The following is a 13,589-nucleotide window of genomic DNA, read 5'->3' as shown; positions in this document are numbered from 1 at the left end:
TCTGTCAAATTTGTTGTATAACATGATGTTTTGGTGCTTAATTTGTAAAATCATAATCTAATTTGATTTTTAATAGGCATTTCCTTAATCCTTCCTTATTATCCAACATATTTGCTTATCCAACATTCTGACGGCCCGTTTATGTTGGATAAGTGAGACTCTACTGTGTGTGTGTATGTGTGTGTGTGTGTGTGTGTATATATATACACACACACACACACACACAGAGAACAAAGATTGAAACATAGTTTACACAAGACACAAGTATAAAATTTATGATTAAAATTGACTAGCTAGGCCTGCCGGAAAAGATAGATCTTCATATACGTTTTAAATTCCGACAGCTTGTTTAGTTGTCAGATCTCTTCTGGCAGGTCGTTCCACAGTCTTGGTAAAGCTGTATAGTCTTATATCTAGTGCCTTGTATATTTTTTCCTCATATTTGAGCTGCACATTTCACTCTAGTTTAAACTCCATCATGGGCCTCATTACTTGGCATTGTTCAAACATTTGTGTATTAACAATGTGAAATGTGGTGAGATTTGTATTTTAATTTATTGGATTTTTAAGTATGAGAAGAGAAGAAAAAAGAAAAGGAAAAAAGGGAGAATTACTATGATATGGGCACCAATGGTAATATAAGTTAAAAATATGTCCAAAAACACAATGTTCTTCAAACTGACCTCTGCAAAAGCATATTATTCATACATAGCTAAAGCAATCAGATCTTTTAACCAGTAAACAACAAAATGCTGAATATTTAGTGCAATAACAGTATTAGCATGCAGGATCCAACCACACTGACTAAATGCTTGATTCCACTTCCAGTGTTTAGTCATTTCCTGCTGTAAAATGCCCCATGGAGGTCAGACAAAAGTGGCCAAAATGCTTTTAAGCTTCTGCATTATTCCATATTAATAATTTCTGCTATCTTGACAACACTGATGCTGTTTGGCCACATACCCATATATACCCAACTATACGCCAAGGCACCTAATTTTACCACAAAAAAACTGGGAAAACATATTGACTCGAGTATAAGATGAGAGTGAGAAGTGCAGAAGCTACTGGTAAATTTCAATAATAAAAATAGATACCATTAAAATTACATGAATTGATGCATTAGTAGGTTAAATGTTTTTTTTAATATTTATATAAAACTGTAATTTAAGACAATAATAAGACTTTAATAAGGTAAGACTGTCCAACTGTGATTACCTATATACTTGAATATAAGCCAACCCGAATATAAGTTGGCCAAGTTTAAACTCACTCAAGTTTAAGCCAAGGGTGGCTTTTTCAGTCCTAGAAAGGGGCTGAAAAACCCGGCTTATACTCAAGTATATATGATACCCCAGTTTTCATTTGTGAAAAGATGGTATGCATGTGTTCTATAGATCCTGGGGGTTGCTATCTATCTATCTATCTATCTATCTATCTATCTATCTATCTATCTATCTATCTATCTATTTATTATTTCTATTTAGAATGCTCTCCCAGAGTTCTAGTGCCTCACTAAAGTGCAAATCCCAGGAGTACACAAAATGCAGCCAAGGCAGTTAAAGTGGAATGATAGAACTATAGTTGTTCATTTGGTAGGGATGCAAACTTGGTGCCTTCCAGATATTAGGGGGGTTGGCTATTCCTTGACTCTGCAGAGATGCTGACTGTAGTTCAAAATAGTCAGACAGTATTTGGCTGCCTAAACTTGATGCAAGGCATGCAGCGCCAAATAACCATCCTAGCTCTAAAACTTCACCATCTCTATCCCTTAGCCTGCAGGTATTCTGCTCACTATTGTATTTCTTTATAGGGCACAGGTGAGTAACTGCAAGCCTCCAAGTAGTTTTGACTTACCATTCCTATTGGTCCTTGCCAAAGGTGGAAGGATTATGAAGAGCTATAATCCAAAGCATCTGAAGGGACACAGTTGCCAGTTCTTGCTATAAAAACAAGACACTCCCCTTTTGCACTGACTCAGAGCAGAACTCCAAAATAGTTATTTCAAATTACAGTAGAGTCTCACTTATCCAACATAAACGGGCCGGCAGAACGTTGGATAAGCGAATATGTTGGATAATAAGGAGAGATTAAGGAAAAGTCTATTTAACATCAAAATAGGTTATGATTTTACAAATTAAGCACCAAAACATCATGTTATACAACAAATTTGACAGAAAAAGTAGTTCAATATGCAGTAATGCTATGTAGTAATTACTGTATTTACGAATTTAGCACCAAAATATCACGATATATTGAAAACATTGACTACAAAAATGCGTTGGATAATCCAGAACGTTGGATAAGCGAGTGTTGGATAAGTGAGACTCTACTGTATTTGCTTTTTAAGTGGCTGATTATACACACAGGATGATCTTAAGAGCTTTTTCTTGTCACTCCAGTGCCAAGTGGGCATGTCTGTGCATTGTGAAATCTGGACGTTAATGTATGTAAAAAGATTGTGAATATCTGTCATCACTTACAGAAGCAGCTTTTTGCTCCAAGGAGAGCTCTAGATTTTGCTGCAAAGCACTAGAGGTTTCCAATTCAGGCAAAGTAATCGTTTCATGGGGAGATGCCTTTGCTTCTTTTTCCCAAGAGGTATCTGATTTTTTTTTCAGAACTGACATCCATCTAACCACAAGGCAATGAATGAAAAAGTAGAAAGTGAATAGTAGAAAGGGAAATATTTCCAAACAGGATAATCCCTGAGCACTTAGTTAAGCTCAGTATATTTCAAATAGTTTATGCAGGCAAAGGTGGAAGTAGTAGTACTACGCATATAAACAAGTGCAAAAGACCCTAATTCTTCTGATTTAGACAAATTATACTTACCAGTGGTGCTATGTAACTTTATGGCTGACATTCTGCTTTAGGTGAAGGCAACAATGCTGCTATTAAGGGTTTATGCTTTACCATATCCAGAATTGCCTCAAGAAGGCTTCGGCAACTGACAACATTAAATTTGGTGTTCTGCAAACCATTCTCTGCTTCCTAAGTATTATGGCGTCCCTTCCTCGTACATACAGAAAGAATGCCAAGAGCCTTCAAAATGCATTACCATGCAAATATCCTGGGCCCCTTCACTACACATTTATATTGCAGGGTAATCAATAAATTATTGTTTCAATATTTATTGGGATCCCAGAATAAGAAAGAAGACAGATTACACAAATCCATCTTGGCTGATTAATGGCCATTCCAGCAACAGGCCTACGCTGATGGAGTAGGTCAGTATGCAGACTATATTACTGAATATTTCAGCTGGGTTGTAAATATAGTATCTGTTTCTCTTAGGGACTGTCACACTGAGTGCAGTATAAAAGGCTATAAATTTCAACAGATTAATTAACTCTTTGGTTACTGGGGCTGTGTGTCACCTATCCTGGCACCTAATAAAAAATCCTTTAATGCCAACGACATAAAGAAGGGCCTCTTTGGAAATGAGTTATTAACAGCATTTTGTGAATAGATGGAGAAATTGTAGCCTAGCCATTTAAGTGTCATAAAGTGCAGCAAAGGCTGCTAGAAGCCTCAAAGGGACGCCAGGCAATACCATAACAATCAAATCTGAGATGGAAGAGGGATTGAGCTGTCCACTCAGAATTTTTATATTGTCAAAGAGCAGCGAGGAAATAATGTGATCAAGAAGTGAATTAACCTTGTGTGTGGAAGGAAAGGGGATGATCTGATGGAAAAGGCAGTAAAGTAAAAATCACTCCATAATGCCGACATTGCAAGCTGGTCATCAGGGGCTCCTAATGTCTGCAGGCTCTCGGAAAACACAGATCCAATCCTCTAAGTACCGTAAAACCATTACCTACATTAGGTGGTAATTGGAACCCATTTATTCATGCTTTTTTAAAAAGTTCGTAAGGGGTCCTACCGTTGTACACCCAAGGCACATTAATTTCAACAAACAGTTTGTCTTTTAAAAGACTGGGGTAGGCACTCTACAGAGGGCAATTAATACTCCATGATGAACGAAAGAATTATGTATGGAATAAAAATGTGAATTCATTAGTCTATCATACCAGTGTATTTAATCCATATTGGTGGGTATGGCTGCTCGCCACTTCCAGACCCAGGGCTCTGATGGCAATAAATCCTAAAAGACTCTTACTACAATTTATATGGAAAATCATATGCAAGGACTGTGTGCGGGACAGATGTTGCCGCTCAGCCTGATGAAGCTGTTTCGGTGCCTCGGCAAAACAAGTATAATGAAGCCCAAATTTCTAAACAAATTGAGTCTGGATTCAGCTGTCAGCTCATTATACAAGATATTCCACAACAGAAACCATCCAACAGCTGAGTAAACAAATCACAACTCTACGGATGTTTGCTAGGAAGTACGTTTCAATATGTCTAATAGGACTCACTCCCAAGTAAGCATGCAAAGTATTGCATCCTTAATAGAAAAGAAAGAAATGCTTTCTTAGGGGGCATTCCAGTGGTGCCTGCACTCATTAATATTTTAATGATTTTGTTCATTTGTATTTGTTGCATTTAATTGTATGCCATCTTAAGTCCCTGGATCCATTCACATTATAGCACTGTGGTTCTATCCTATGAAATTCTGGGATTTTTAGTTTGATAAGGCATTAGAAAAGAGCTAAGAACCCTGAAAATTCATCACTAAAGTAAAACCCCTAGGATTTCATAGGATAGAACTGTGACAGTTAAGCTGGAATCATAATGTTGTAATTCTGTAGTGCAAATTCTTTCCCTTCTTGGGAGAATGTTGTTGTGTGCATTCATATTGCTTTTAACTTTTGGCAACCCTAAGGTGATCCTATTAATTAATTTGATACATATCTTGGGAGAATGGCAGAATATAAATCAAATTAAGTATATATTGCACATACATGTGCATGTGCACACATGAAACTATACAGTAAATTGTGTTGTCGAAGGCTTTCATGGCCGGAATCACTGGGTTGCTGTGAGTTTTTTGGGCTATATGACCATGTTCCAGAAGCATTCTTTCCTGAAGTTCCACCCAAATCTATGGCAGGCATCCTCAGAGGTTGTAAAGTAATTTCTGAGGATGCCTGCCATAGATGTGAGTGAAACATCAGGAGAGAATGCTTCCGGAACATGGTTATACAGTAAACTGCCAAAATCTGAAACTTCATGTGGATATGCAAAACCATGGATAATAGCAAACCCTATGATTCTCAGTGAGATGAACAATGGAGGCATTGGGAAAGTGTAGCCCATATAGGAGGTTCTAACTGAATAAGTGAAACCACATATATTGTTTCCACTGATAGGGTTGAATTGTAGTTACATACACACATTATATATTGGCTGGAATTACACTTAAACAATGTACCTGTTCCCATTTACATACAAATTCAACATAAGAATAAACCTACATAATCTATCTTGTTTGTGACTTTGGGGGCTGTCTGTACATGCAAGTATGCCAAGTCCAAAAGTCCACTGTGGATAAAGAATATTCAACCTGTATTCACTCCGATTCTTTTAATTATCGTAGTTCCAATTTTGAAAGTTACTGTGAATTTCAGACTGGTGAAAAGATAGGATATGTGTAAATAAATAATAATAACAACAACAACAACAACAACTAAATATTGCAGCTATAGTTAATTCACAGTATAGTTAATTACATCTTGAGTGCTAGAAAAAGAAATGTGCAGCCCCTCTACAGATCTAAAAAGACTACCACTTTGTTGCAATGCTAAAACTTGGCAATGCCAAGGATTCTTAAGTAAATGTCTACAATAGGTTTTACTTCTCACATCTTTGTAGATAATGTGTTCATTCAATCTGTGTAAATGCATAGAGCTGGGGTTTCAGCTAGTGAGACACGATTGTGGTTTTATACTTAAATCTGGATTTCAGTAAGGCCTTCGACAAGGTCCCCCATGACCTTCTGGCAAACAAGCTAGTCAAATGTGGGCTAGGCAAAACTAGTTAGGTGGATCTGTAATTGGCTAAGTGAACAAGCCCAAAGAGTGCTCACCAATGCATCTTCTTCATCCTGGAAAGAAGTCACGAGTGGAGTGCTGCAGCGTTCCATCCTGGGCCCAGTTCTGTTTAACATCTTAATTAATGACTTCGACGAAGGGTTAGAAGGCATGATTATCAAGTTTGCAGACGACACCAAATTGGGAGGGATAGCCAATACTCCAGAAGACAGGAGCAGAATTCAAAATGATCTTAACAGATTAGAGAGATGGGCCGAAACTAACAAAATTAAGTTCATCAGGGACAAATGCAAAATACTCCACTTAGGCAGAAAAAAAATGAAATGCAAAGATACAGAACGGGGGACACCTGGCTTGACAGCAGTATGTGTGAAAAAGATCTTGGAGTCCTCGTGGACAACAAGTTAAATATGACCCTACAATGTGATGCGGCAGCTAAAAAAGCCAATGGGATTTTGGCCGGCATAAATAGGAGTATAGTGTCTAGATCCAGGGAAGTCGTGCTATCCCTCTATTCTGCATTGGTCAGACCACACCTGGAATACTGTGTCCAATTCTGGGCACCGCAATTGAAGGGAGATGTTGACAAGCTGGGATGTGTCCTGAGGAGGGAAACTAAAATGATCAAGGGTCTGGAGAACAAGCCCTATGAGGAGCTGGGCATGTTTAGCCTGCAGAAGAGAAGGCTGAGAGGAGACATGATAGCCATGTACAAATATATGAGGGGAAGTCATAGGGAGGAGGGAGCAAGCTTGTTTTCTGCTGCCCTGGAGACTAGGACACGGAACAATGGCTTCAAACTACAGGAAAGGAGATTCCACCTGAACATCAGGAAGAACTTCCTAACTGTGAGAGCTGTTCGGCAGTGGAACCCTCTGCTCTGGACTGTGGTGGAGGCTCCTTCTTTGGAGGCTTTTAAGCAGAGGCTGGATGGCCATCTGTCGGGGGTGCTTTGAATGTCATCTTCCTGCTTCTTGGCAGGGGGTTGGACTGGATGGCCCATGAGGTCTCTTCCAACTCTATGATTCTACTACACAGTTATACCAGTTTCATCCTGCTTTAGCTGTCAAGGTTACATCTTATAAATTGTTTTTATACGTGGGGTTTTTTTTGTTGTTGTTGTTTATTCGTTCAGTCGCTTCTGACTCTTTGTAACCTCATGGATCAGCCCCTGTCGGCCATTGTCAAAATACGCGGGGTTATTTTGGGCTATTGTATTTGTATTTGTTGTTGTACTGAGGCATTGAATGTTTGCCTTTTCTGCTTTTTTCAGGGAGATAAGGTGGCATATAAATAAAGCTTTATTATTACTGTATTATGGAATCCTAGAATTATTATTATTATTATTATTATTATTATTATTATTATTATTTCTTATCTTCCTCTCCTCGAGACAGGAAACACATTTTCATAAAACATTATGTAAAATACATATATTAAAAATTATTTCTATAAAAGACATATATTTAAAAATACAGAATAAAGATAAAACACAATAAACACCAAACATGAGCTTAAAATTCATAGTAAAAAACTGACTAGATATTGGTGAGGTGCTCAGAATTATCTCCAGCAAAGTCTGTGCACCAGTCAATCCCTCTTGACCCTGGAAATCCCATTAAGACTGAAACTGAAATGAAACTGATATAACTATGTAATGTAGATATACCATTAGTCAAAGTGAGAGAGCTTAGCTAAGAGTTCTGGAAAGATCTTGAAGGTAACTGCTTTTCTTTCCATTCTGATCAGTGACCAGATGTCTGGTAGAATGGTTTTCACCTGTACATAACCTATATATTTCCAAATGAACATTACAAAATGACCTCAGATTCTAATAAAACATTTACAATTTTGAAATTCTTTTTTGGAGAACTAGGTGCAAGTTTATAACATTATGAATGTATGGCCCATATGATGATAACATATAAATAAAAGTCAAAAATGTAACAAACAAAAGGTACAGCAAGTTTTTTCTGCCTTGAAAAAAAAAACACTACAAAGTGTATGAAAGCTCCTTTTTTATTCCCATGTTTGTTCTGGTTAGGCCCAAATACTGTATTTATTACGACATAAGCAGAAATTAATTCTGCTTTCTGCTTGTTTAGTCATAAATACAATATATTGCTTCTGAGTGCAGTTTTGATTTACTTAATTCCCAGCTGTAAAAACCATTTTCTCTAGCATAAGGCAAGGTGAATAGAATGCCTTGACCCTGAATATTAACTAGTTCAGCAAGATGAAATTGCTCAGATGTGAAAATGACATCAGCCAAAGATTTAGCAAAGAACAAGTCTTAGAAACCTGGAAGAAACCATGTCCATCACAAACAAGTGTATTTTTTTGAGCTGAAAACTGCTCAGAAATAATTAGAGATATTCCATACGTAAAGCAAATCTAGTGGCCATAAAACAATACAGTGGGTCTTTGGTATCTGCTTGAGTTTGGTTTCAAGACCTCACGTGGATAACAAAGTCCTAATGGTATAGGGTGTGTTGGCACTGTAGAAATAACACAGTTTGATAACACTTTAACTGCCATGGCTCAGTGCTATGGAATCATGGAGGCTGTAGTTTTGCAAAGTCTTCGGCCAAAGAGTGCTGGTGCCCCAGCAAACTACAAGACCCATGAGCCCATAACATCGAGCCATGACAATTGTATGGAATATGTAGGTTAGTGAGACACCAACACTCTTTGGCAGAGAAAGTTAAGTATCTTGTAAAACTACAAGCGCCATGAATTCCATAGAACTGAGCTATGGTAGTGAAAGTGGTATCAAACTGTATTAATTCAACAGTATAGATGCACCCCTAGAAACCATTACAAAAGTAAAATGCCCTTTTCTTATCCATAAGGTTTTTTAAGTAGAGGAAGTTCAATTAGAAGTTTATTTTATTTTATTTTATTTATTTACTACATTTATATCCCGCCCTTCTCACCCCAAAGGAGACTCAGAGCGGCTTACAACAGTGTATTATATCACTAGCATGTTGTCGACCGCGTTTCGGGGGATCGGGCCCTTAAGGAGAGACCCGACCCGGTCCTGAGAGAACGGACCTTGGCGAAGCCAAAAGGAGAATATAAGCCGCAATACAACCTGAAGCCGAAATGAAGAAGGTCCGCCAAAGTTGAAGGAAAATTCCGCCAAGGAGTCTTTATTGAGCAATTCAGCTGAAGAGGACTCTAGTAGCGATCATTCAGTCTACTAGGGTACCATATAATCAAAATAAAGCCATATTTATACAAAGTTTCAGTCTGACAGCCCTTTGAATTTCCCGCCCCGCTCCCCCGCCCATCTGATCGCTGATAGGCTAGAAGGTTGAACGAGGCGGGCTTTCGTTTCCCGCCTTACTCTGTTGGCCCAATAGGGAGCTGTTTTTTGTCTCTTTTCGAGCCAATCAGGAAGGAGAAGGCGGGAGTTATTGAAACAATGAAGTGACTGAGCAGGAAAGATCGGATTAATTCCTGCTAGGCCGATTTCTAAAGGGATTAATGACAGCAATCAAGGATGTCCGGGTTTCTGTCACGTATACAGATTTTAGATATGCCTTGGGGTGTCAGGGGTGGAAGTAGAGATGGGTGGTGATGGGCCATAATTGACAGGCTCTGCAGGGCGCCTTCCTGAGGTGTCCTGGATTTTCCTTTGGATGAGATATGACAATGTTTGCCTTGGGGGCGAATCACCTTTAGGTCAATACTCCGAATTCGGCGACTCAAGCCCTATATTGTCCATGCAATCTGAATTTGATTGGGTTAAGCGGTGGCGGATTATCCTTTTGTTTTTGGGAAGGGAAGCCTGGGTCATAGGAACTGGGATGGGTTCTGGGGTTCAGGTTGAGTTCAAAATATTTCCTATTTGATTTCATGACTTGACAATTATATGAAATAAAATGAAAAATAAAATAAAGTTGGAATATAAACCCTGCTGGGAAAAATACATATTTTCCGGGGATCCCAAAGAGTACAAATACATATAGGCAGATAGATAGATTTCAAGGAAATAAGGGAGAATCCATAAAGGTGGGTTACATTGCATAAAGGGGAATCATGAATGATATAAACAATTGAAAACATTTGATAAGAACGAAGTTCATAACACCTGGAGAACCCAATATGGAAATTCATAAAAGTGGAGTTTTAGCAGCATGATTTTACAATTCATGAAGTTAGCCCAATGCTTAGAAATTCATACAACAGTGATTCATGAGGGTGTCCAGGTACATAGGATATGAAAATTCACGGATACATTGGGAAAAGAGTTCATCTGTGGTGGAAGGAATTCATAGAAATAGCATGGGGAAGAGGTACATGTGGGTTGCAGTCTTTGGAAATATAGGGTTTCACAAGTTCAGGGGTAGGTCTGGGAAGAGTGTTCTTCTCATTCATAAAATTATGAAGGTGTGAATGAAACGTGGAGGGCGCCCGTCCAGGCACCCTCCTGGCAGCTGTAGAGAGGGTGAAGGTCCTTGGAGAACTATGTCTCCCCAGCGGGAGAGCGATCCCCCATCCACAGTTCACAGAAAGGGACCAGTGATCTCTTAAAAACCATCCCGCGGGTCGCGGGGAGAGGAAAGTCTGGGATAAGGCTGGAAGAGAGCAGTCTGGCTTGAAAAGAGCAGTCGGTTCCGTTTGACAGTCAGCTGATGAGGTGCTGAGAACTGGACCGATTTTGGTTCCGCTGGTGGTCCTTGGGTCAGGAGCCTTAGGAAGGGTTAGGACTAAAAGAGGAGCGTGCTAGGGGTAATTTTGATAAAGATATGAGCCAATTTGTATTGTCCGCCGTATTAACCTATGGCGGGGAAGCCTCCGCCAGGGTTTTAAAGGTCGGACGGGTTAGAGAGAGAGAGAGAGGGGGGGGGGGGTGGCGTGCAAAAGAAGGAGTCAGGGAAAGACACAAAATAACCAGATAGAGAGTGTTACTGTTAAAAATGAATGCTACTTTTATTGGGGGGATTTGTTACATAGTTCAGGGAAGGGGAAAGTGAAGAAAAAAAAGATCTTTTAATAATAGTCTGCTGCGGTCCCGCTCCGTTCCTTTGGTGATGGATCTGCGGAACTCTCCGCTGCGGGTTCAAATCAATTTGAAAGCTGGCGCCACGGTCATCAAGCACAGCACAACACTAGCACTATATACCAGCATATTGCACCACACCACAATACTGTAATATTACCAGTAATATTACATGTAATAAATAATATATAATTCACATTATTATATTGTATTATTATTGGTATTATATTGCATCCATTATAATATTATAATCAATATTACATTTATATACAATATATTAAGTTTCACAGGGCTCGATAAGTCTCCATTAAGTCTGCATAAAATTCAATGGCGTATAGCAAGAAAAAGGAAATACACTAGATTTTCAGTTAATCAGAACCTATGGGGATCCCTAGATGCTGGATAATATTAGTTTCTGGTTGCCTGAGAATTACTACTTAAGAATAGGCCTAAGTAATTCTATATGGTATATATACTATACTATATTATATAACACTATGTGACACGATTTTTGTTCCTGGGTTATAAATGTCATTTGCTAACTGGTTCTATTATTAAAATGTGGAAAAGATGTATTAAACTGCAAAAACTTTGTTTTTTGCGGGATATCCTACGGCACATTTTGCTATAGTTTTTCAATGAATATCTCATTGAGTCTCAACCAATTCAACATTGTTTGTGGCAGCAGCAAAAACGAAGTCTCTGGGGCATAACAACGACTTTCAAAGTAAGTACCGCACAATTAAACAGGAAATAACTCTTTCAAACCAGGAACAGAATTTTTTTCCTAATTTTGTTACATAGTGTAATAAAGTCTGTATTGACTTGACATGCATATTGAAAATAATTAAAAGCAAAAAAAGACTAATCTAACAGTTTTGTAAATGCAGTATGCAATTGTAATTATTTTTTGCCAGTGGCTTGAGAGTTCCGGTTAACTGAGTCCCATGTGTTTTATTTTACATACACCTGTCCTGTTTGTTTGTAGGTATGTATCTTCCAAGGCACCAAAATCCTAAAACAGCACTATGGGCCCTTCCAGACAGGCCCTATATCCCAGGCTATGATCCCAGGCTTTCTGCTTTAAACTGGATTATATGAGTCCGCACTGGCACATAATCTGAGATAAAAAATAAACCTGGGATCAGATCCTGGAATATAGGGCCTGTTTGGAAGGGCCCTTTGTAACACAGTTTTTATTCCTGGGTTATACATGTCATTTCCTACTTAGTTCTATCATAAAAACACGGGGAAAGTTTATTACTGCTTTTGTGGGACATCCTGCAACACATTCTGCAATGGTTTTTCAATGACTATCTCATGCAATCTCAACGAATTCAACATATTATCAAAGGCTTTCATGACTGGAATCATGGGGTTGCTGTGAGTTTTCCAGGCTGTATGGCCATGTTCCAGAAGCATTCTCTCCTGACGTTTCACCCACATTTATGGCAGACATCCTCAGAGGTTGTGGGATCTGTTGGAAACTAGACAAGTGGGGTTTATATATTTATGGAAAGTCCAGGGTGGGACATTCCACTGTTTGTTTGAGGCATGAGAGAATGTTGCAATTGATCACCTTGATTAGCATTGAATAGACTTGCAGCTTCAAAGCTTGGCTGCTTCCTGCCTGGAAGGAATCCTTTGTTGGGAGGTGATTAGCTGGCCCTGACTGTTTCTTGTTTGGAATTCCTCTGGAATTCCATAGTATAATAAAGTCAGTATTGACTTGATACGCATACTGAAAGTAATGAAAAGCAAAGAATGACTAACAGTTTTGTAAACGCAGTATGCAATTGTAATTACAGTAGAGTCTCACTTATCCAACGTTCTGGATTATCCAACACATTTTGTAGTCAATGTTTTCAATGCATTGTGATATTTTGGTGCTAAATTCATAAATACAGTAATTACTACATAGCATTAGTGTGTAATGAACTATTTTTTCTGTCAAATTTGTTGTATAACATGATGTTTTGGTGCGTAATTTGTAAAATCATAACCTATTTTGATGTTTAATAGACTTTTTCTTAATCTCTCCTTATTTTCCAGCATATTCGCTTATCCAACGTTCTGCCAGCCCGTTTATGTTGGATAAGTGAGACTCTACTGTACGTCCTTTTTTTATACACACACACACATATATACATATATACAGTAGAATCTCACTTATCCAAGCCTCGCTTATCCAAGCTTCCGGATTATCCAAGCTGTTTATGTAGTCAATGTTTTCAATATATCATGATATTTTGGTGCCAAATTTGTAAATACAGTAATTACAACATAACATTACTGCGTATTGAACTACTTTTTCTGCCAAATTTGTTGTATAACATGATGTTTTGGTGCTTAATTTGCAAAATCATAACCTAATTTGATGTTTAATAGGCTTTTCCTTAATCCCTCCTTATTATCCAAGATATTCGCTTATCTAAGCTTCTGCCAGCCCGTTTAGCTTGGATAAGTGAGACTCTACTGTATATATATGCGTGTGTATAATTGGCATCCTTCCAAAGCATCAACCCTAAACAACCAATGGTACTGCGGGGCAGCAACACTTTCAATTGTGTTCTAAGAAGTGACGTAGCCGAAAGGGGCGGGGATTCGCTCGCAGATTGACAGTC

This window comes from Anolis carolinensis, chromosome 4 (assembly GCF_035594765.1).
Source record: "Anolis carolinensis isolate JA03-04 chromosome 4, rAnoCar3.1.pri, whole genome shotgun sequence".
NCBI lineage: Eukaryota > Metazoa > Chordata > Lepidosauria > Squamata > Dactyloidae > Anolis > Anolis carolinensis.
Note: the sequence above shows the minus strand (reverse complement) of the source record.